This window comes from Diorhabda sublineata, chromosome 7 (assembly GCF_026230105.1).
Source record: "Diorhabda sublineata isolate icDioSubl1.1 chromosome 7, icDioSubl1.1, whole genome shotgun sequence".
NCBI classification, from domain to species: domain Eukaryota; kingdom Metazoa; phylum Arthropoda; class Insecta; order Coleoptera; family Chrysomelidae; genus Diorhabda; species Diorhabda sublineata.
In genome coordinates this window covers 12995055-13019338 of record NC_079480.1, presented here as the reverse complement: position 1 = coordinate 13019338, position 24284 = coordinate 12995055, and the positions used below count along the sequence as shown (strand labels likewise).

Sequence of the window (24284 nt, the reverse complement as noted above, 5' to 3'; positions counted from 1 at the left end):
AAATTCCAACTAAATCATATTCGTATCCCTGAAACTCTGGTAACGCTTTTCCATTACACGTAAGTCCTGATGTCTCCCTGCTCATATTTCCAAAATTTTTCGTAGGCCTGAGTGACTTCAGAGCAAGAAGAGTTTTATGATCATTTAGCACTCTATACTCGTATTTTCTAATTGCACCAAAAGGTCTTCTAAAAGTTCAATATAATTTTCAGGTTTTTCATTTTTCATTCAAAAACTGTCCAACACCATGTATATTGTACATAATTAGTTAATACCAAGGAAGTGTTAGAGCAGGGCGATCAATAGTAATCTAACATCCCCACTGTTCGCCTGGTTTATCCATCTGTCATTTCTGGTTATTCTTTAACTGAAATTTACATGGTCGATGTTTCAGGAATTCCTTTATCTATCTCTTTTTTCCTGAATTTCTTTACCTATTTCATCTTCTATCAATTTTTCTTCATATACTTAGTGTTCTTGTATCTCGAAACATGTTTTAACGCGTTTTTCTAATGTTATTTTAAGTAAAATTGTTAACTACTGATTTTTAATGTTTAATTCTCAAATCGGGTTTGAATGAATAGCTTCGTGTGAATAAAATGAATTTATTTCATAGCATTTTGATAAGAGTTCAAGGCGATAAACTTCGAAGTCATGAAGAAGTGCTTTATTTAATGAAACACATTTTGAATGGCCTCCAATTGCTAGAAGCACATTAAGCAGAATTGTTTCAAAATTTAATTGAACGGGAAGCAACGGGGATGGTCCAAAATCTAGAAGAGCAGGAAGAAAACTGCAACCATACAAAATACAACTTGATCACGAACTCACAAAAGATGATACAGCCAGACGTTTTAAGTTTTTTTAATCTTCTTGAGACATTATTTTCTCAATAGTGTAGCATTTTTAGACGAAGTAACGTTTTATTGAAGTACTACAGATAATCGACACTCTTGTACCTACTGGGCTCGGAAAAATCTCCACTGGATCCAGAATAAACACACCTAGCACTCCCAAAACATTATTGGTTGAGTAGAAATTTATTATTCCTTATTTTTGTCATTGAAATGGAACTGGTGGATGAAAAGAATTATTGGGTGAAGATAGAGAGAAGATGCCCACCGACAGGCTGGTCTAACGATATTAAGATGATAATTTCCAGCAGTTTTTTACCGTTTTGGACCGGATGCCGACGTGCCCCAATGTCGGCAATGATATTTTCTTGAACAGCAAACTAAGCGGCAATTATCTATGTAGTTCTTTTAGTTATTGTAAAAATGAGAGCCATTTTCTAGGGGGTGGCCCGCTATTTTAATTTAGCGGACCATTATTTTTAAAAATAATTAACGGCATATTCTGGGAATTTCACTACAAAAAAAAAACAACAGTTTTTGAGTTTGTTTTGAGGATGCGACCTTTATAATTTTGTCCTCAAAATAACAGCCTTTTTCTAAAAAGTCGGTGAATTTTTTGTTCGTTGATATCCCTAGTTTTTGATGGTGTACAAAAATATTACCATCACCAGGGTAAATTTTCTCAGAAAAACACCCAAAAAAACTCGCACTGAAAAATATTTTTAAACATTTTTAGTTATTTATTAAAATTTCACCATCTAATTACACGAAAAATGTGAAAATCCATGTGAAATTGATAAACCTAAGTAATTATAGTGTAAAATTTTTAATAAATATCTAAAAAATCTAAAAAATAAGGTAAAAAAATAAATATTTTTTACTGAAACTAAAGAAATTTTGGCATTATTAGAAAAAACAATTAATTGAATTGACTAAAATGGGATTTTTTTTCATGTGAGAGGATATCGATGTTTAAAAAAATTAAAAAACACGCTTTTGAAGACCCCACTCTCGTTTCACAATAATACTGTTAAATTCTAAAGTAATAAAGATGCAGGTAGTATAGTTCTAAATCAAATTTGCCGAAAACAAAATAGCGTGAACGGGATTTGAACCAACGACCTGCGAATCCTGAGGTAGACGGCTTAGTCCACTCGGCTAACGAACGTAATTAATGTGGTGGGATATACTAACAGTAATAAGTCACTTGCTCTTATTCCAAAGGAGAGTCACAAACAATTTCACAAACCTACATATAGATGAAGCTAACGTGTTAAGCAATTAAAAATAAAAAAAGACGCTTTTTATTGCGTATATTCAATTATAAAAACCATGTTTTTTCTTATCGGATACCATGTTTATATAATTTTATAAAATGCGACGTAAAGTATGATGTCAATAATATTACTCAGTCATGATACGTTATCGAAATTCGGTTTGGCAAATTGGCAGGCTGTATGAACACATACATACATACATACATATATACATGCATACATATATATATATATATATATATATATATATATATATATATATATATATATATACATATATATGGATCATTAAATATCTTGCTTGAATGTCATTGAAAATTGAAACGCTTGTTAATTTTTAATCCGAATCCTTGCCCGTGTCAGCTACTTATTTGTATATCTGACGGTTGTGAAGTGTTTATACAACAATACTGGTTAGCGATTGAAGACTTGCTTCATTTCGATTAAAAGGAGACAGAAAAAAAATTCTGTGAGTAAATTATGCACAAAGTGTACCAAGTTAATCTTGAAATTAAATGATTGATAAGAGAATGAAAAAGTCGTATTTTTTTATTACAATATAGTAACACAACATATTATTTCCACGACCACAAAGTTCAATAGTTATTTAAGTATACTTTGTGGTCGTGTTTCTTAACGTAAGACCCACGCACCACAGGGGGGGGGGGTAATTTGAGAATGGACTCGACATGAGTTCACCCCTATTGGCCATTCAAATGCAATGCTAAACTGAAAAGGCAAAATTGAATAAAAAAAGGAAATTTTCAATAAATTTCAATTGGATTTTTGGCTTCAGCGAGTTAACCTCCTTGCGGCAGACAGCAGGCTACGCGTGGACCCCTGTACGCTTCATAATTTCGCTAAACAACACAGTTGTTCTCATCTGAATCGAAGAACTTCAATTAAATGAAATTCAATAAAGAAGATAAGCTGAGACGATTCGTGAAGAATCTGTGATCCGATTTTTCCTAGCAAACAAGTGGCGCTGTAAGCTAATATCAGTCTCAAACGTCACGGGTCATCGGACCGACTCCAACTGAGTCTGAGAAGCATTTCTTTTTTTCACAGCCACGTGTTTATTTAGTAGTAGATTTAGTATTAATTTTAGCTTTTTTTAATTTATTTCACGGAGTTGCATGTAAAGGAAATTTTTGCTTTTAATTAATTTAAGTTATTTTTTTGTTATTATTTACTCTACTTCTTCAAAATTGTCGCTCCACCTTTTTCTGGTCGGCTGGTACTCCTTCGGCCCAATGGGGATTTATCGCACGCTATCTTGACCAGTCTGTTGTTATCCATACGACTTATGTGCTAATTCCATTCTTTCTTTTTTTGATATAACCCATTCGTTGACTTCATCTATTTTGCACTATTATCTGATATTCTCACTTCTTTCCCTGTCCAGTAGGGTTTTCCGGCTATCCTACGTAACACTTCCATTTTTGCTGTTTCCATTATTCTTTTGGTTTTCGCCGTTTCGTGCCGTGTCTTTGCGGTGTAGGTCATTATGGGTCTTACCGTGGCCTTGTATATTCTCAATTTGGCTTCGCCTGCATGTCCTATCGATGGACTGAGTAGTTGAGAAGGGCATGTTGCCGGTCCCAAGCCCGGATAAAGAAGGAGGGTTCTTGAGTTAGGTTAGCTCCCATAGTACTCGACAACAAATATGGAAATCATTATTTTTACTATTTAAAATTCTTGATTTAGTTATTTTTGTACTCAAATTAGACATTTTCCAGAGAAATTTTCCCCACAGTAAAGAGACCAGTCAATTCCGATGTATTTTGGCCGTGTGAAACCAAATTCGAGTTACCGCAGTCTCGAAAATGGGGGGGGGTAGATATTAGATATTCACATATATATAACAAAAATTGCTGTTTTTGCACTTATTTCCCTATATTGCGAGAAAACTTCGCATCCCAGCAAAAAAACCCAGACGAGTTGTAGGTAACTAAATTTCCTCCAACTGCCACTGAACATTTTATTGTACGCTCTAAAGTTAAACCGCTAGAGGGCGCGCAGAAGATTTCAAATCATTTCTTGCATTTTCTGGAAAACTATGCTTTTTTGGGGAAAATAGTAAATGACAAAGTTGCAGCAAACAAAATTCCCGACAACTTCTGTGTGAAACTTTTTTCTCAATAACGCATATTTTCGCGGCTAGGGGGCGCGAAAAATTTTTAAAAATCAGTTTTTTTCGATTTTTCGGGAAAACTATACGTCTTAGGGAAAAAAGTTGAATAGCAGCCTTATAGAGCATAAGATTTCGCAAAACTTTTGTCTGAAACATTTTTCCTAGTTTTGCTTAGTTTCCTCACTAGAGGGCCTGGAAAAATCGTGTTATTGGTCTTTGATAAACCTTGCATATAAGTGTCACAAATTAAAAATGAAATTTGTCAGCTGTCTTATAATTGTTCATTTTTGGATAATGGATAAGCACACGAGGATTGGCTGTGTGGCCCGCACGGTTATGTGACCTGACTCCCTGTGATTTCTTCCTATGGGGCCACGCTCCTTTCCCGACCTCTGAACTGCAATTGAAGAATAATTTGAATCTCTACGTACGGCTTGACATGCTTCTCCGTTGAAAAACGTTGCATCAATGCCTTGACCAATATGGGCATCATTTTGAACACTTACCTTTATGGATTCCCTTTTGTAATTAATAAATTATTATATATTAACAAAATAAAAAAGTGTTTTCACATTATACGGTCAACATCATGAAGAAACATGGTTGATATTAACTGAAAGACATAGTTGAAAAGGAAAAAATGTATGCTTTGATTTATTTGGAACAAAAGGTGTTACTGGAACCCTTCATTTCCTGTAATTATACTGTAAAACCTGTAATGTTGTGTGAATCATCTTATTTCGACAGAAGTTTCAAAATAAAAAAAAACATTAATATTTAAACCATTTGAAATTTATTTATTTATTTATTGTTGGATAGTACTTTGTAAAGTGCTAAATTTTTAAATTTAAATTTTAGCACTTCAAAACTGAAGCATTTTTATCACAAGCTAATTTTTTTTTAAATATTTTTTTTACCTGTAAGTTTCAAAAATTGTATGAAAGTGAGTTCTCTAAAAAGTTCACAAAGTAATAAACAATATCCACTGAAAACAACAAACACTAAAAATTTTCATAAACACATACACCACCGACAAATACTTTGTCCTTCGACAATTTACTATACGAAATCATAAATTTTTTGTATGTAATTCGACCGGCGCAAAACAACATTCGTACTACGAAATATCAACGAGACTGCGTTCGAGTTGTTGGGAGTAAAAACTCAAGAGCGAGGGCCCCCTCTATGAGACACTGTTGTCAGCTTTCGCCGATATTATTATAAACATTAAATTCACCACGAAGCATGTGAGGTGGTTCCTTTTCAAATTAGAAGTCAGACAGCGCGTCGCGTCACTCAGATTCCATGCTTAATTGGGTTCAGTTAACCAACAGGAAAATTCGCTAATGAAAGGGCGAAGAAGAAAATTGTATTAAGAACTAACTTGATAGTCCGGTTAAGTGATATCGAAGAATGAATTTTTTAGGAGACGATGTGTCCTTAATCGATTTTTTTATTAGTAGTCCGAGAGATTAGCACCAAGTCATTCAGGATGTCTTTGGAATTAGGCTTGAACTAGAGCTGCAATCTTTGGACATTCAGTCAAAATGTGCTTTATCATCAAATTTGAGCTATAATTGGAGCAAATGGGCCTAGCGGTAAAAGACATTAATATATCCATAGGTGAGTCTTGATTGGCCGATTATTATCCTTCTTACGACGGTTAAATCTTGTCTGGAGTTGCCGACGACGTTACTTATTTGAGGGTGATGTATAGAGAGTGAGGAAGTAGCAAAATTTTGCTGCCAGGTTCTTCTTTTGAAGATTTTAAATAGATAGTTATACTGTTGGTACTAGTATAAGTTAAAACACTTATTGCTTATTGGTCTGCTAAACAAACAAAAGTAATATTTTTTTAGTAAAACAAATAAAAAAAAATATCCGACGCGCAAACACGCGACGTATAATTATCCATCCGCGGAACACGGGAACTGCAAGTTGATTCCCCAAACTTCCAATAACTGCTTGCGATTTATTTATGGTTATCGTAAAGGCCAGACGTACCAGAAATTGTAAACGCAGGATGATGACAACTTATCTTACTATTAACTGCAAATTTTGAGGTGGTAATTCAGGCACTTTGAAATCAGCTGTCCTTGAAGAAAATTCTGAATGACCGCATTGAGATCCTCGCCATCTTTATTTTTCCCCACGAATATTGCTCGTTAGTGGTAATCGTCACTCACAAAGATAAAAGCATGCACTCTTTGTGTGAGGTATCGATTGACATATTAGTTGTTTGTCAAATGTCAAATATTATTGTTGCGTTCGGAAATTTAATTTATAACAAAACATCAAGAAAAAACATTTTAATTCCGAGCATTTTCATATTTATTAATCTTTTTTAAACCTTCCACAAATAACTCAAGACCAAAATCCAAAACCAAATCGGTTTAGCCGTTTTCGAGACTAACAAACAGCAATTAATTTATATATATATATATATATATATATATATATATATATATATATAAGGAGGGGTTGATGGAAATGTTGGCTTGTAGAATGTTAAATAGTTCACCTGTATGAACGCTGCAAGATGATTTCATTCATACTAGTTATCATTTCTTTGAAAGCATTTTCGATTTCTTGTTTATGTAAATGTTTGCTGTATCTCGTAAGGGATGTATTGAATTTAGGAAGGTCAATAGTCCCTGGTGGGGTAGTGGAAATAGGAGAAGGGGTTGTTTGTGACAGGTCTATGCCGTCGAGTATCTGTGATAAAATATATGGGAAGGGTTTTATTGGTGGAATGGATGATTGGTGGTATAAAGGTATAGGTATAGAGAAAGAAGAAATTGCTGTCGTCTGGTTCAAAGTAGGGGCTCATTAGCTTCATAGTTGATGATTTCTCTAGGGTTAAATCGAAAAGCATCTAGACAAATACGTAAAGCTGTATTATGCACCCAGTTTGAAAGGTAGAGGTCGGATTTGGAGGCTGAGATACTTATGTATAACAGCCATAATCTAATTTTGACCAAATTAGGACTCTGTATATTTTGAGAATTATTTTTGGGAATTTTCTGATCAACTCCGAGGAAGAAGATTGCAAGCGCAGCTTAATCCATTAACGCTTCGTTTGTTTTTTTTTCAAGAAAATGTTGGTTTTTTTTACTTTTTAAAATTATAACCGCTAGAAAATTTCGATTCTTTTTTATTTTGCATTCCTAACTTATCGAAATTCAGAATGTTACCATATGGTAACGCTGAACACTTTGACTACCTACTTGTTGATATTTTTCAAAAAATACATATTAATAGTTTTTTATTGATTTTAGACCGGAAATTGAAATAAATCCAGTTAAATAAATTTCATGTTGTATGGAAAATAGTCTAGATATTGACATTTTTGACACATTGTTCTGCTTTTTTTGTTAAAGAAAACTGTTATTATAATCTGATAATGAAGATAAAAAATCAATGTTTTTCTAACCTAATTTAACTAACGTGGAAATTCTTAAATCCGAAGGTCCTATTCAACAGTAATTTTAGCAACTACCGTTCACGCGATGTTCACATAATAACCCTGCTTTTAAGTAACACTGTCATTCAAATTAACTCGAACGGCTTGATTCTATTAAGCCTTTTTTGATAGACTGAAAGTAAGCGGAGTTTACTTTCAGTCTCTGAGGACGATAACTTGGTAATCGAAACGCGCATCCGACAGTGTACTTATGAGTGTTGGTGTAGTAGTGGTGTAAACGGTGTAATCAGTAACTCAGTATACGAGGGAAGGACGAAATTATTATTTGTGCTGAGGATAATTCTAGCGGTCCTTTATCGAAAAAGGTTACAAGGGGCAGTAAAATGTTTTCTTATAAGGGCAATATTTGGAAATAGTATTAACTGTGCATTGTAGCTTTGCTCAGAGCAGTATTTTGAAGCAATCCTTATAGAAAGAGTAGAAAAAATTACAAATTTTTCGAGTTTCGATATCGTTGTTAGCGAAATCGGGACTATTTAACACATTACTTAACAAATCGTGTGACTAACTAAGAAAAATAATTTTTATACTAAAAATCGTAGTAGCAGTAGTCTCTTTCAAGAACAATACAATCATTCCAACGCTTTTCTAAATTCTCTATGTCCTGCTTATAGAAGGATTTTGTCTTTTGCCAGTTGCTTCCTCATTTGAACTAAATTTCTTACCGGCGAGTATTTTTTGAGATCAACGAAGTAGTCACTGGGGGCCAGATCTGGACTATACGGTGGATGAGGATGCAATTCGAAGTATAATTCGTTCAATTTAACTATCGTTACCATCGACTTGTGAATCGTGTTTGGAAAACTACCATGGATGGGGATAAATTTAAAGTGATTGGTTGAAATTTCATGACCTAACCTAACCTTAGACTGTGGATAACAAAACTAGTGTGCAACGTTATGTACAGCTTATAATTATAAAAGAGCAATAAATAATCGATAACTGGTATTAGCTCAGGTACATTTTTGAAAATTTTTTCGTACACAAAAACTGTATATTTCCCTTCAATCTAAAATATTTTCCTGGCTTTAGGTACTGCGTCGTCATTAAAAAAAAGTAAGTCCTCTTACGAAGGAATTTTCACACATGAAAACGGCCGTTACTTATAAGACACACTCTGTATTTATGTCTAACGAAACAAATTATTATAATTTAGATAACGATAATACGAAGGAGTGTTTTCTTGAATACGCGACACACTGTATAAATCGATTTAAAAAGACAATCAACCTGAATAAATCACGTTTATTAAAAGAAAATAAAACTCCGATATGATAATGATCTTAATTAGAAAATCAGTTTCTCTTGTTTATGATCTTTATATCGTACGGTTTGCCCTATCGGAAGTGTGTCGCTAGACTAAACTCAATATTATGAGTCACCGTTTTCGATATTAGTGTCAAGTCTTCTAATGTGTTATATTTCTCTATTAGAAAGCCGTGTTATACACAATTAGCTAACGCCAACGCGTTCAACTGATAATACATGTTCATTCTAATTCTACTAATGTAATGATTTTCTTGTTGGGATAGAAAAAAACATTCGGGCTATGAAATCCGCGTCTCTTTAGATAAATTCAAGATAAATAATACCTACAGGGTGTATTTATATTCGACCGACAACACTCTACCACAGAGAGATCTCAATAAATGATTAGTTTTAAATACGAACCCTTACGGGGCCTAATTGCTGAGATATAGGGTGTTCAAAATTTTTTATCAAAATCAAACATTTTCCATGAATCAAGAACGCCTTCAAATTTTTTTTTCAAATTTGGTGACCAATATGGTCATGGTAATATTTTCATATAAACAAACTTTAACCAATGGCGCGCGAAACGTGTAATATCTTTAATAATTTATATCCTAAACGAAATCCCATAACAAGTAAATTAGTAAAAAAGTTTCGTTCTTGTTATTCTAACAAATAGAAGACGAAAATTTCTGGCAATTAAAGCCATCCCACATTATAGACTTTTTAAAAGGAGTGGGATGATTGGATCAGCTGTAAACACTAGATCTTTTGGGTCGCAGTGTATACGAGATCTCAAATCCATATACAGAGTTAGTTTTATGTATGGCCTCGATACATTGATGTCAGATATCGATTCGAAATCCTTAAGAAATACTCATATAATGTTTCCTATACCTAAATGGTGATAGGCGTAAAAGTCAACAAGAAACGTGTAATAATTTATATCCTAACCAAAATCCCGTAACAAGATCTACTATTAGTAAATTAGTAAAAAAGTTTGAGGAAACTGGTTCAGTCAAATTATCCAAATCAGGGTGCAGAAAACTGTGTCAACTGAAAACAAATCTTTAGATGTTTGTGTCCCGTTAGAAGAGGATCCACGCTTTAGCACTAGATCAATATCCAGGGAACTTGATATTTCGCTAACGTCCGCAATGAAAATTTTACGTTTTCCATACATACAAAGTAACGTTGGTTCAAGAGTTGTAAGATGACGATTTTAATAGACGTGAACAGTTTGCAGACCTAATGATGGAAAAATGTCATAATCAAAACCATCCAAAGTTTTTAAGTAATGTTATGATTTGCGATGAGGCCGCTTTTTGTATTAATGGAAATGTAAATCGTCATAATTGTGGATACTGGTCACGTAACAATCCTTGTTGGACGCGTGAATCCCACACCCAATATCCCGAAAAACTAAATATATGGGATGGAATAATAGGCGAAAAAATAATTGGTCCATTTTCCATTAAGGATTTCTAGAAACACAAAATATATAGAGTGATTTCGGTTAGGATATAAATTATTACACGTTTCTTGTTGACTTTTACGCCTATCACCATTAAGGTATAGGAAACATTATATGAGTATTTCTTAAGGATTTCGGAAAGCGAAAAATATACGGGGTGATCCATTTGAAATAACAAAGTTCATAATTTTTCCGAAAAAAAAGGGAAGATCTGATAACAATGTATTGAGACGTTTCATATATAAATCTAACTCTGTATATGGATTTGGGGTCTCGTATACACTGCGATCCAAAAGATCCATTGTTTACAGCTGATCCATTCATCCCACTCCTTTTAAAAAGTCCAGAAGGTGAGATGGCTTCAATTGCCAGAGATCTTCGTCTTCTATTTCAAGCGCTCCCAGATGTAGTGCTCTGGATGTGTTAGAATAACAAGAACAAGAAATAAAAACGAAGAAATTGATATTTAAATAAAAATGATCATGGAAACAAAATGTTTCTGTGTAATTTCTGCGGTTTCTTTTTGTAATAATCGAAAGTTATCTAATTGATATTCAATGCAATGTTATAATAAATTATACAGTGAAATACTAGACGTCGTAACACAATATATTTTATTATTTTTTTACAACATAAAAACGTAAACTACAGTTCGATGCCACAATTGGGCCGGTTATACAGAAGAAAAAAAACCGTAATTCTAAGTAGAAAGTGACTTTAACAAATATTATTAAATATTTGCGGTTAATAAAATATTTAGTACCGGGTGGACAACGAAGAAAAACCGTCAGAGATATCTAAAGATCGGATTATATTTTAAAGATTCGGGGAAAACAAAAGTGACCCCGAAAAATACGTGAAAGTTATTTTAACAAAATTTTTAAAAATTTGACCAATCTAGTGGAATTTTACTTCCGATATTCGAATTCTTCAACTAATTCTGCAGGTTTTTCATTTCACAAACTTGAAAAAAGCTTTTGTTTAGCAATAGAAAATTTAGAAGTTCTAAGCAATTTAATTAGTAGCATGAATGTTAGAGGGCGTTGTTTCATATATTTTAGATATTTGCCTTGACGAATTTAAATGAAAATCTATAAAAGTTCAAGTCCTTTGAGAGTAAACGAAAATTGAAAATTTATTCTGTATGGAAAGTTCTTACAATATCCAGCCTGCAGCAATTTAAACTGTTCTTATATGTTGGAATTCTGGACTCGTTGGTAATAATCATACTGAACACACTGTTTATACCAACAATCACAATTAAACTGTCGGACATGCGTTTCGATAACCAAGTTATCGTCTTCAGAGACTGAAGGTAAACAGTTTATCTGCGGTCAAGAGTTGTTGAGATAACTATGATTGAGGTAAGCTCTAAGTCTAAAGTATCAAATCTTCTGGTTAGTTCTTCTTCTTCTTCATCTTTCCATAGGACCGGGTCCTGTTCAATCCTGTACGTTTGGCCCTCTTCCTGGATCTTCCTGAGAAGCTGAACTCCAGGTCTCGTACCATTTCTTTGGTGGCCTGCCTACAGGTCTGTGTGTGTTCGGTCTCTGAGTTTAGTGCCCTGACCCATCTCACCACATCCTGTATACCCAATTCTTCTCTTATATCATCACTCCTTATTCAGTCCTTGAGGGTGACTCCATTGATGTTTCGCATTATTTTCATCTCTGTGGTTCTCATTATTCTTTTTGTTGTTGATGTCTCGGCTCCGGTTTCTGAGGCTAGTTGTTTCTTTGATTCCTTCTTCAAATTGAAGTATTATTTAATCGATGTTCTCCAATACTTCACATACACAGCTAACTAGCGGAATAACTTTGTTTACCTTTACATAACTGTCTTCAGAAAACTATTTTGTCAATTTCTCAGATGGGCACACTAATTTCATCATCAATTCACTGCTTGACACCACTGATGAAGCTTCAGCTGGAGTCAAATCAAAGGTATCCTTTCTACAATGGACACCAACTCCATGAATCGTTGAAGCATGTATAATTGACCTTTCAGTCATCTCTGACTGTCTCTTCACTTGCATTGACGCTCCTTTTTATATACTTCATTATGAATGTGACATTTTTGGGAGTATTTCCTCCAGTATTTTCTTTTTAAAAACTGACCAACTTATACAAAAGTTCATCTACAAACGTTTAGAATCTGGTTAATTAAGTGGGTTGGCTTAAAAAGCTTCACCACTGGTACTGTACAGTTCACTAGAAAACAATTCTGCACACTTAGGCTTTCTTCATATTTGCTGATTTCTTCTTTTTTGTTTGGAAACTTCAAATAATCTCCCTATTATTCAATTAGGGACGTACCATGGACCGGCTACTATGGACTATAACACTTTTTATTGGGGTTTAGTTACTGGCTAAGCCCCCAAGCAAGATGCTATGATGCAAGTTTTAAAATGGATTTGTATATAAGGAACTGGTTTTAGTATAATAATCGTGATTATCTGCCAATCATCAGTTACATTTATTGCAATTTGAGCCCGAGCTATTTTATCTTGGACAAACTCAACATTCTATATAGATGTATGCCTTCAAGGATGGATCAAGAGGTACCTGTCCTGACCTAACTGTTCCTGTTCCTAACTTTTGTTATTAACTGTTAGGTATTAAAAAAACAAAGCAATGAGACTGAGAAGCGATGTCCTCGATATATCGACAAACATCGATGATGTATCGTTTGCATCACTAGAAATGAATCACCCTAATATTTATGTATTGGTCCTTCATTGGAGCCAATTGATTTCTATCGTTGATTAATATTGCCCAAGCTATTCCTGCAGGCTTCTTTATATCATGGTCCTCTCTATTTAAGGTTTGGTCTTCTCCTAGGTCTTTTCATGTCTCGTGGATACTATGTATCAAATATCCTTCCCATTGCCAGTTTCGAGTTTCGCATCCTCATGTTATGACAGACATCTACAATTTCCAGTGTAATAGTATTTTTTAAAATGTTTAATAGTATTTTTTACCTTCTTTGTAAAAAGCCGGATTCCACAAGTGAAGAAACAGTACAAAATCAAAATGAAATATGTGGTGGTAAATAAAAGATTTGCAGGAAATTGTCCAACAAGGTTACCACGTTATTGCAAATTTTTTTATGGTAGATTCTGTATATAGAATTCGCTGTTTGGCAATGAATTTTTTGTTTTCATAAATTTGACATATTTGGCATGTCCGGCGCATCAAGTGACCCATTATTTTTTTCTAACAATTTTTTTTCGCTAATTATATGATGAAAACTATTGATTATAATGAAATTACCAATTTGTCCCACTCCACCCAAACAACAGATACAAAAAGTTTCAAAGTTATGGTAACAAACAAAAAAATTTTTGGTTGGCGACCAGGTAATTTTGGTTTTGTAATATAAAATAGAATAGTTTTTAATCAATTATATATTTTCCATTTCGCTCAATGACCTTTTGTAATCTTTCTTTCAGCTTCATGATTCAGCGCTCATAAAATGTCTGGTCCTTATCAGCAAAAAACTGAACCAGGGGTGATTGAAGGAATAGTTTGCTACGGGTTACCAAAGATGTGTGAGGCCTTGCTTCATTACCTGGTCGTTTTTCTTTGATTGCTTCATCCAGTTTCATTAATTGTCTACAGTTGACATCAGAATTCATCGTTTAGTTCCTTTAAAGCAGCTCAAAAAACACAAAACCTTTGTAAACCTACCAAACTGTCAGTATGAGCTTTTTTGTTGTTTTTCATCTTTCCATGTGACTGTACACTATCCATTTTTCATCACCAAAGATGATTTTTTTCAAGAAAGGGTCAGTTTCATTTCGTTTAAGGTGCATATCGCAAATGTTGATCATTTGTGTTAAATAATTCCAAATTCAACCCAAATATCAAGCTTCTAATTAGCATAAGACATTTCAAATGTTTTTGCGATACATGTAGCCTCTTCGCAACCTCTAGAACAGTTGTATGATGATCCTCTTCAATTATGTCTTTGATTTGGTCACTATCAATTTCAGTAGGCCGACCAGAACGTTGTTCATCTTTGAGGGAAAAAAAATCTCCAGAACTGAATATTTTAAACCAATTGTGACATGTAAAATATGCCGAAAATGTTCGTTTCCACCCTTAACTAATAGCTTTCTTTACTTGCTTCTAAAGTTGCGTCAATGTGACCAGTATCACGTGACAGAAGGCAAAGTACAGCACTAACATAATTTATTCAAAAAACAAAACAAGGCTCTCTATCAGTGAAAAGCGAAAATACTTAGTTTCCAACCTTATAATATGGTCTTTTACTGGACTATTTGTGGATTCAATGAATATCTAATCTTTCCAAGCGCATCCAACTATTATGTCGCCATCTCCGTTCGAACGCATCAACTTTCGTTTTCGTAGAGGCATCGTAGATGGCGCGACACGACATAAAAACTAAATATAAATTATTACGCCGGATAATAAAGTATCAAATTTGAATTCGGTGATCAATCTTTCGAAATGAAGTGTAAACATAATATGAAGTGTGTAGACGAATAGTTATTAGTCAATCAAAGAGAATGTTTGTAAATTTATGGATGGAAATGAATACTGAACAGCGAAAATATTAATGTTTGATTTACGCTACTCGACGGTTTGTTTGATTATATTCCAAATTTTATAATCTCTTTGAATAATGACTTAATCATCACTTTTACGAGTTATTATAAAAAGGTATCTGATTTTATAATATTTTTATGGATAATGAGTACGATATATCTTTATTTTTAAACCCCAAAGTGTCGGGATTCATAAAGGAGTCTGTACGAGGAATAAGATGGTATATTTTGGGGTTAATACCTCATACAATCCAATTTTGCAACCCAATAATTTACAATAAGCTCAAGATTCGGATGGAGTGGCGTAGGGATAGAGGAGAGGTAATTAATTAATGTGTAAGTATTAAAATACGAATTCAAAAGGTAAATGAATGTTTTGTTTTAATACCAACATCCTAAATTCACATTCACAACATAATTATTTAGGTCACGACGTAATGGCGCACATACAAGACGTTCAAGTCAAATAGATCCGCCATTTTGTACTGCCGAATATCATGAAATAATCGAGTCAATAACACAGTAAAAATGAATAATAATATTGCTTTCATAACATCTCACTTCTAGTTCAATAATGCCATAAGCTCATAAATGATAATTTTGCAGAAAACCAAAATAAAAAAGATTATAAATGAAATGTTTTCTGGTTCAGTTAATTCGGTACTTAGGGTACCAAATTCGTTTTATATATAGTTTGAAGATATCTTAACTGATTAATGATGTAAAATGTAATGTAAAATCTACAAACAGCTTTAAAAAAATTTTTTTTGACTGAAGTGACACTACTGATGATGTTAATTTCATTTAGACTTGAGGGGTTCAAAGCTGAGGTAGACCAAGTCCATAATATGTGATTTTGAGAAAACAGCATTAGAAATCCATTACCCAGCTTTGACTTTAACTTTAATACTAGTTCTTAACTGATATTTTTTACACCTAATCGATTTAATTTTTCATCATTCTACTGGACTTGGTTCACTTTCCCAGTGGACATTTTGTAAAAAGTATAAATAAATAGACAACTTGAAAAAGTAAGCATTACAACTAAGTTTTATCATTAATTAGTATCATCATCGAGAACAATTTCGTCTTCAGCGAGTTCGATTGGTTGTATCGCGCTTCTTGTGGAGGTAAGTTTTTAAAATAACCGTGGTGTACTGGTGGAATATAAGGTAGAAGATCAATCATATCTTTCTTTTTGGCAGCAGTTACAGGTCACCGTGTAATGTTAAGACAGTCTTGGTTGACGCGATTCAAAGATGTAATTTTTTTTCTTCCGGCACCACTAGTTTCTTCCACGTCTAGAATACGAAAATTTTAAACTCATGGCCCCTTTAAAAGCGAAGTCAACTAAAAGGCAAGTTATCTGTGTCCTTTTTTCTATTTGTAATAGCATCTTCTAATGCCGATGTACTTAAAAAACTCATTCCGTTGCATTTGAATCGTCTTGAAACGAGGCTCCTATTTATGCATTCTTTATAACGTCAAACCAACCTTTAGGAACGGAAATATTTGGATTTTTTTTACTTGATGATTCTACTATGCCCAACTCTGAGTCTTTGGGAAGGAACGAATGCCCAGAAACTAAAAATTTCAGGTCAATCGTCTCCGCAGCCATTGTAGGATCCTGGACAACTTTGAGGAGCATAAGGGATAACTTAACGTTGCGATTCTGACCAGTGCAAGAATCTGAGAACAAAATTATATTCCTATGGTTAGAGGTGTTTTCTTTAAGATGCTTGCAGCTACATCTTGAGAACCTCTACCACTCTCAGTTTCGTCCCAAACATAAATAAAACCTGTTTTGGTATTGAAGCAGTGTATGCAAAATTGTAGACATTTAATTTGCCTTTTGTAGTAGGCAAGAGATGTCGAAAGTTTGGGAAACGGAAGCGCTTTTTGGAGATCAAATGTGCAGACGTAAAAATCGTCAGAGGCCTTCTGTTGATCGGTCTTAAGAACACTTCTTGCTTGCTCAGCACGAGCTAAATGCAGGTTTTTTTGCCACTCAAGTTCCTTTCAGCACGCATCTTAAGGAATAACTCATCGCATTGGCGATAGGTATCTTTGCTGGGAACTTTAAAGTGAAGATTAAATTTTGTTGAGAAAACCTTGTAATAATATTTTTATATATTTATTTTCCTGAGAACATTTTTGAACATAAAGATCGTACATTTTCGTTATGTTCAAATTTGAATTAAAGTATCGTCTTTTTTCGTTATCCTTCCTGCTGTAGTGACTCTGATAATATGGAAATGATTTTATGTGTGCAACAACATCAGAATCATCAATTTTATTTGTTGGGACGTTCTTTCCCCGGGAGTCTATGACTGCAAAAACCTCTTCTTTAGTCAAACAATGATACAGCCGTCCCCAACTACATTATAGTGTATTGAGGAAAAAATTTTTGCATACAGTTTTATCGCCTTCTTTGATACGTATCGAATAAACAAAAGTAAAATTCTTTTCACGCCCTGAATCATCCCTAGGTCGCATTCCCGCGGTTCTCGACATTTTTACGAAGCTATATAGAAATATATTCTATTTACTAAAATCTACTAATTTCCAAAACGATTCGAAAAACTTCCGGGTTTAAGCTGCTAGCACATTTTCGTTTGTATTTACAATCAAAATTTGGATCAAACATTTTAGCAGGAATACATTTTCTCTTCTCTGTTTTATCCGTTTTTCCACTCAAGACCTTTCGTTTATTTTTTACCCAGCTGGCTTCGTTTCTAGATCTTTTTCTACCTAGTGTGATATTTTCAGGACTTTCTAAAGTAAATAAAAAATCGTTAAAGATTTTTATAAGGATTTATGTTAAGTGACATCTCACCATTGAAGCATCGTTGAAACGAACCAACTGGGCTAATGGTAGTTAGTCTTCAGATTTATTTCATTATTCGAGAATCTTCAATATTATTGTTGAAAATAATAGCTCAATTTCATTGCTATTATCCTAACTTACCGTCAGAATTCATTTTAACACTCAAAAATCATTCAAAGTAAGCAATAAAATGTCAAAACAATTAAAATCCTGGCGATAAAGCACGCAACGTCAAAATAGAACTAATGGACTTGGCTTACTATGGCACCGAACACTTAATAAATTGTCACTGCAGTAGTGGTATTATAGCCATCTATCGGTAAAATTGTGAAACTGGACTTGGTCCATTGCAGTACAGAAAATTTATATGAATAACACCTTTTTTGAAGAAATTCAATTTATGGACTTGTCCAAAATTAAATAAAAGACGCGCATTTTTGTTTTCGAGGATTGGTGATGTTCTGCCACTCCTTTGGAACCGCGATCGGAGGTATTTTACCAAAAAATAGACTTTAACTAAAAATCACTTGAAAATATCGCTGGCTCTTGGACTATTATTTTACTTGTCAACATTCCACTCGGAAAATATTGATAAATATATATTTGCATGTTTCCTATCTATAAATATTATACAACAAACGTTTGACCTCTAAATAGTGACCTTCAGTTTTGTCGATAATTTTTGTTAGGTTTGATTCATGGTTGATGAGTGAAAAACTCATGGAAAAAATTAATGATAAGTGGGTGTCAGAATGTATAACGGAGATAACCGCCGGTACATAATAAGCTTGTTTCCACTAAGAATAAAACGGATGGCTTTGAGTTTCTGATGATTAACCATAATAATTAGTAAATAAAAAGTAATAAAAGATTAATAATATTTTTGGAAAATAAAATCGACAAAATGAGGCGTTTAATCACGTGACATTAAACACCAATCAGAAAAACGTGACGTTACACCTCGCGAAATGCTATGTATAAACTAAGCAAGTTATTTCGAGTTTTCAACAATTATTGTTAAATCAAAAAAGTTCGATTTTAGTTTAACCTTGAAAGACAGGTATAATTTGCCATGGAATCAGGATTTAACAAAACAAACTGCAGTAATTTGCCAAAAATTGACGCAGTTATGCTTGACAAATTTTTTGCATTGAACACATACTTTTATTCATCGAAAGTCCGCAGTGTTAGAACTTATATGTATGTATTATGTGAAAAACAAAGTCTTATTTAATTAGTAGTTACCAGTCAGAGAGTCGCATTTACCCACTGTGGAATGAAAATTCTTGACTTATTTTGAGGTTAGGGAATACAAAGTTTCCATAACTTTAACTTAATTAAGTCATAACATTTTATATGTTATGTGTGGTATATTATGGTAGATTTTGTACATTTATAAATAGATACATCAAGTTTTTTTTGGTACTTACATCAAAATGATCTACACAGAAATAATTTGTGGAATTAGTTGATAAAGTAGGAGCATCTTGTCTCCTTGCCACTTTTATATATTTATTATAAACACTGTTTTCATTGAATTTTCACAATTCAAACGTGACACAGTTTTCTATAAGTAATTAGCTGACCCGGCAGACTTTGTACTGCCTCAATCGATAAATAGAAGACATAAATATTGTTTTAAATAAACTTAAAACAAACAAGATGAATATTTTTCATTAAAATAAATAAAAACAATGTATGAATGAAGTTTTATTATTATTATTTTCGATTAACGTTTCACTGCGACGCCCTTCTATAATCGGGCCAGTGAAGCTTTCCCGGCTTTCCCCCATTCTAGTACGTCTAGACGAATGTTCTGTGCTTGCAGACTATCCCTAAAGTCAGTCGGGCGCTAGATTTTGAACATTTAATTGTTGCAACTGACTACAATAGTCCCATAAACGCATTCTAATGAATTTCAGAAATTATTGATAAATTAATACTAGCAGTGAAAATGTTAATTACGTATGATATTGCTTACTTACAAAACAAGAGTTTTCCTGAAATACTGGATATTTATAAGATTTCAATTTGATATTGACAGACACACACAGTTATTATACAGTCTGTTAATCAATTTAAAGCTTTCTAATAAACTATATTTTCTGTTTTGTGGTGCGTAAATAAACAAAGATGACGATTTTTGAAGCGCAAACACGACAGGGACAGTTGATTCCATTGATTGGCCTTGCGATTTATTTATGGTCATCGCAATTGCTAGACGTACCGGAAATTGTAAACGTCTAAAATCGAAACTTGAAATGTCACTATCACCGAAGTAAAGACACTTACAAAGATACTGATATCTTTATACAGGCACTTTTTGTCCCATGTATCGATCGACATTGAGGATGGATCGACATATTGGTCGTCAAATTTCAAATATTAAGGTTGCGTCCAGAAATTTAACATTTTACATATAAAGCTTTATAAATTTTGCGTTTTATACGATGTTTGTTATCTGTAGCAATATCCCAATCAATCGATTGATATCAACTTTATTTTTTGTACGGATTTAGTTATTAATATAACAGATAATTAGTATATTCAAATGAATTATTTAGTTAATAAGCGAATGCTTATAAAGTGAAAACAACAGATAGTCGTAAAAGTTCGTGCAATAAATGGAGAAATTGTTTTTTTCTACAACAAACTTAGTTGGCTATTTTCAACCTTAAATAGTTAACCCAACTGATAGATTATACACTGTCAAGCACAAAATTGAGGTCACTTCAGAAATTGCGAATAATTTTATCATCAATATTGATTAGGATTAGTAGGCGTTAAAGCAAATTTTTCCGAGACTTGACAGATGTCATTAGCTGTATTAGAGTACGACTTTGATGAAAAATGTGCCTTTGCGCTAATTGAACATTCACATTTCCCTTGCCTGTTTTCCAGTTTATTGTTGATTCTTTGTGTATAACCTAACGATTGCAAAGTGTAGTGATTTAACAGGCCCATAATGCCTTTATATCCGATTCTAGTTGCAAGAATTGTTGCACTGTTACAAGATGGTCAGAGGCAACGTGAAACTGCAAGAATTGTTGGTGCTAGTCTTTGTGGTGTGCAAAGGGTGTACCAGCGCTTTCTGGAGACTGACCTGTTAACTAGAAGACCGGGGTCTGGGCGAAAAAGAGTTACCACTCAACGAGATGACCGTTTGATGGTGTCCATAAGTTTGCGAAATAGGACAGCCTCTAAGTGAAATCAGTTGGAAGAAGTGAGAAATGTCAACATTAGTGAATGCAACGTTAGAAGAAGACTTCATGCTACTGGACTGACATGAAGAATGGCTACAGGTCCCTCGTTGCAACGCCAGCATCGGACTGCAAGATTGACATTTGCCAGAGATCTTGTTCGTTGGAATGATGATGACTGGAGCTGGGTATTGTTCTTAAATGAGTGGCGTTTTTGCTTCACTGTTCAGACGGACACCGACGAGCGTATAGAAGACCTGGGGAAAGATATGCTGAAGTTTGCATTGACGAGCGTTTTTCATTTGGTGGTGGGTTAGTTATGGTTTAGGCGGGAACCACTGCACAAGCCCGTTCAGAGTTGGTTTTCATAGAAAATAGCTCCATAATCTCTCACAGGTACAATACAGAGGTGCTAGAAGACCATGTTATTCCTTTCATGGCGACTAAGGGGGAACGTGGCATTTTTATGCAAGATAATGCGAGACCACATACAGCAGGAATTGTCAGGGAGTATCTGGATAAGGTAGAAATTAAGCGGTTTGACTGGCCAGCGCGCAGCCCAGACATGAATCCCATAGAACATGTAGTAACTTTAGATTTATTGCAGGAAATTTCAAGAAAAAAATATCAATTAGCATACGAGAAATTTATGGAATGGAGAAGAAATACAAAAATAAAAACTTTTAAGGAAACTGTACTTTTGGTATACTTTGAAAAGTTGTCGAAAACTTTAAAGGCGTCTACACAATGTTGCGAATTACTATCAGTAGAAAAAATAACATTGATAAATCCTTGTATCAGAAATTACATTTATTTTTGAAAAGAAAGTTGGACAATTACGTCCCCATAATCATATCGAGCATTTATGGCATAGAAATTCAACACCAGCCACGATATTGAACCTTAAAATGCAGCTCACTGAAGAATGGGATAGCATTGAACTAGATCGAGCACATATACGATTGGAAGCTCATATTAGGGCCATGGGGAGGAATCCTAAATATTTATAGGTTAATTTAAAATAAACTACTATTTTGACGTATATAAACTCGGGATTTTTTCACTGTTAAATCAACGCTAAATGCTAAAATCTGAAAAAAAAAATGAAAGCTACATATATATTGCTAGAAACTTTTAACCGCGAGCGTCCGACGAGTCGAATTTTTTGCTCACGAGTGTACGAGTAGTTATTCGAAAACCTGGAATATATATTAATCGAGAGTGAGAGTTTTTTTTATAATTCGCCTTTTTTTATTTAATCAACGCCACTACACTGAGATGAGTTCTATACAATCCTGAATGCGCCTTTACCTGATCCTAGTTGGCGAGTGCTGAACTTCATTTATTATACGCCGGCCTAGTGCGTATATAACTGTATATAAGTATGTTGTACAAGGGGATGGGTCACGCTATTCTAATTGCGAGATCGTCCCACTAGAAATGAAAGTAGTCCCATGCTTCCACTTACGGGCACTAGTATTAGATATACGGCGTGTATATAAACGATTACTAAGCATGAGGGCACATAAAAAAAGTATTCGTCTTATATAATCAAAAAAGTGAAAATTGTTGAATTCTCGCTACCGCTGCCAACTGGCATTGTTCCAAATGAGACGGTTTTATTCTGAACGTGAAATTTCGAAATAAATTCGCAAACAATAGAAAAGTTACGGGGATTGTTTTACGCCGGACTAGATCATAAACAACAAGATCCGTGGAAAATTTTCTAAAATAAAACAAACCAAATATGTAGTGAGAAAATAAACTGTCAGATTTAGTCGATTAAATGTTTGAGAAGATTCATTAAAATGAATGAATTAGTGGAGATATTTGAAGTACAATTTCCAATGGGTTTGAAAAATAAGAAGACAAAAAAATATTTTTCTAACAAATATAAATACAAATTAATTTTACAAGATCAATGGTGTTTATTTCGAATCGATAGGATACGTATTAACAAACTTACAAAATCTGAAAGTCTGATATATTTTATACCGCCCGAGATACGTTCCAAATTGGTCTTACGTCATTAGTGCCGATTATGTAGGAGAGCTAGTGACTTGTTTGGCTAAAGTGCTATTTTGACGATAAATGGTTGATAAAAATATGAACAGACAAATCGATAGATTGATATATTCATAGGACAAAAATAGATTTTATGTGCACGTGTTAAAGTTTCAACAAATTTAATACATTTAATTTTGGGTGCCCGTTCAAAGGGCAACAAAGAGACGGACTCACTCGCCAGACTGGGAACGTCGAACTAACCGCTAGGCCCAGAACACATCCCTGGTGTAGCTAAAAGTGTTACTATCGCGTCTCTGATCTGATCTGATCGGTCGCAAGACGGCCTCGACAGAGATAGCATAAAATAAGCAAACGCACACATAGATCAATCTTGTGCGTCTGACAACAGTGACCAGACACTGCCATTTGAGACTCCGTCTCCACACTATGGACATCAGGGACGATCCGGAGTGCCGTTGGTGCATTGAGGACGATGAAACCGCAGATCACGTCATCTGTGAGTGTTCTGCACCATTTCTCCCTTAAGGATACTTAAAAACACTTAATTTGGTGCAGTAATAGTAGTGTTGGTACATTTTGGTATAATACAGTATTTATAACGAACCTCGGTCCAGTTAGGCCTCGACATCCTAAGAAAAAATACAACAAATACGATGTGATAGCAGTGCTGGAAGTCTTCTTTGGTGAGTGCCTTTAGAAGCTCTGTCGTTTTTTGCTTTACCGCTTCCATCGACTCAAGTCGGGTCCTTACAGAGCAGATTTTATCTTCGGATACAAAAAAGTCGCAAAAAGTCGAATGATTTCCAGGTGGAAAAAATTTTTCGCATGGAGCCCCAATTTTTAAATTATTACTGCTTTTTCAATATAATTATCGAACCGAAAAATCATTCTACCGCCCTCGTATGTTGCTTTTCACGATAAATATACTACCTCCTACATTGTCTTGAAAATCACATATCATACACGTATCTACATATAATAAACAAAGTATACAAATGATGTTTCGTTTGTTGTCAAAAAGATAACGAGACCAGCATGAAATTCGTTCATGATTTCACAATGGACATTTTTTATGCTAATCTTTTAATGCAAGCTCATTTTTTTTATCTGTGAAAGTTTGCAAATAATGTGACGTGCCATAAAACATTCTAAGTATCTGGGATACTATGGAAACATTCTTTATTT

The 24284-nt window shown here is 34.1% G+C and overlaps 1 protein-coding gene across 19 annotated transcripts in view; it reads right to left on the bottom strand.

Moving 5' to 3' along the window:
• LOC130447072 (rho GTPase-activating protein 21-B) overlaps nt 1-24284 on the bottom strand; it is a 257972-nt gene that overhangs the window by 183173 nt on the left and 50515 nt on the right. The window contains exon 1 of one of the 19 annotated variants that reach the window (XM_056783717.1): nt 5183-5676. The exons of the other annotated variants lie outside the window; for them this stretch is intronic. The gene's annotated coding sequence lies outside the window, so the exon portion shown is untranslated. Of the gene's footprint in view, nt 1-5182; nt 5677-24284 lie in introns of those variants that run through there. 19 annotated transcript variants of the gene reach the window in all.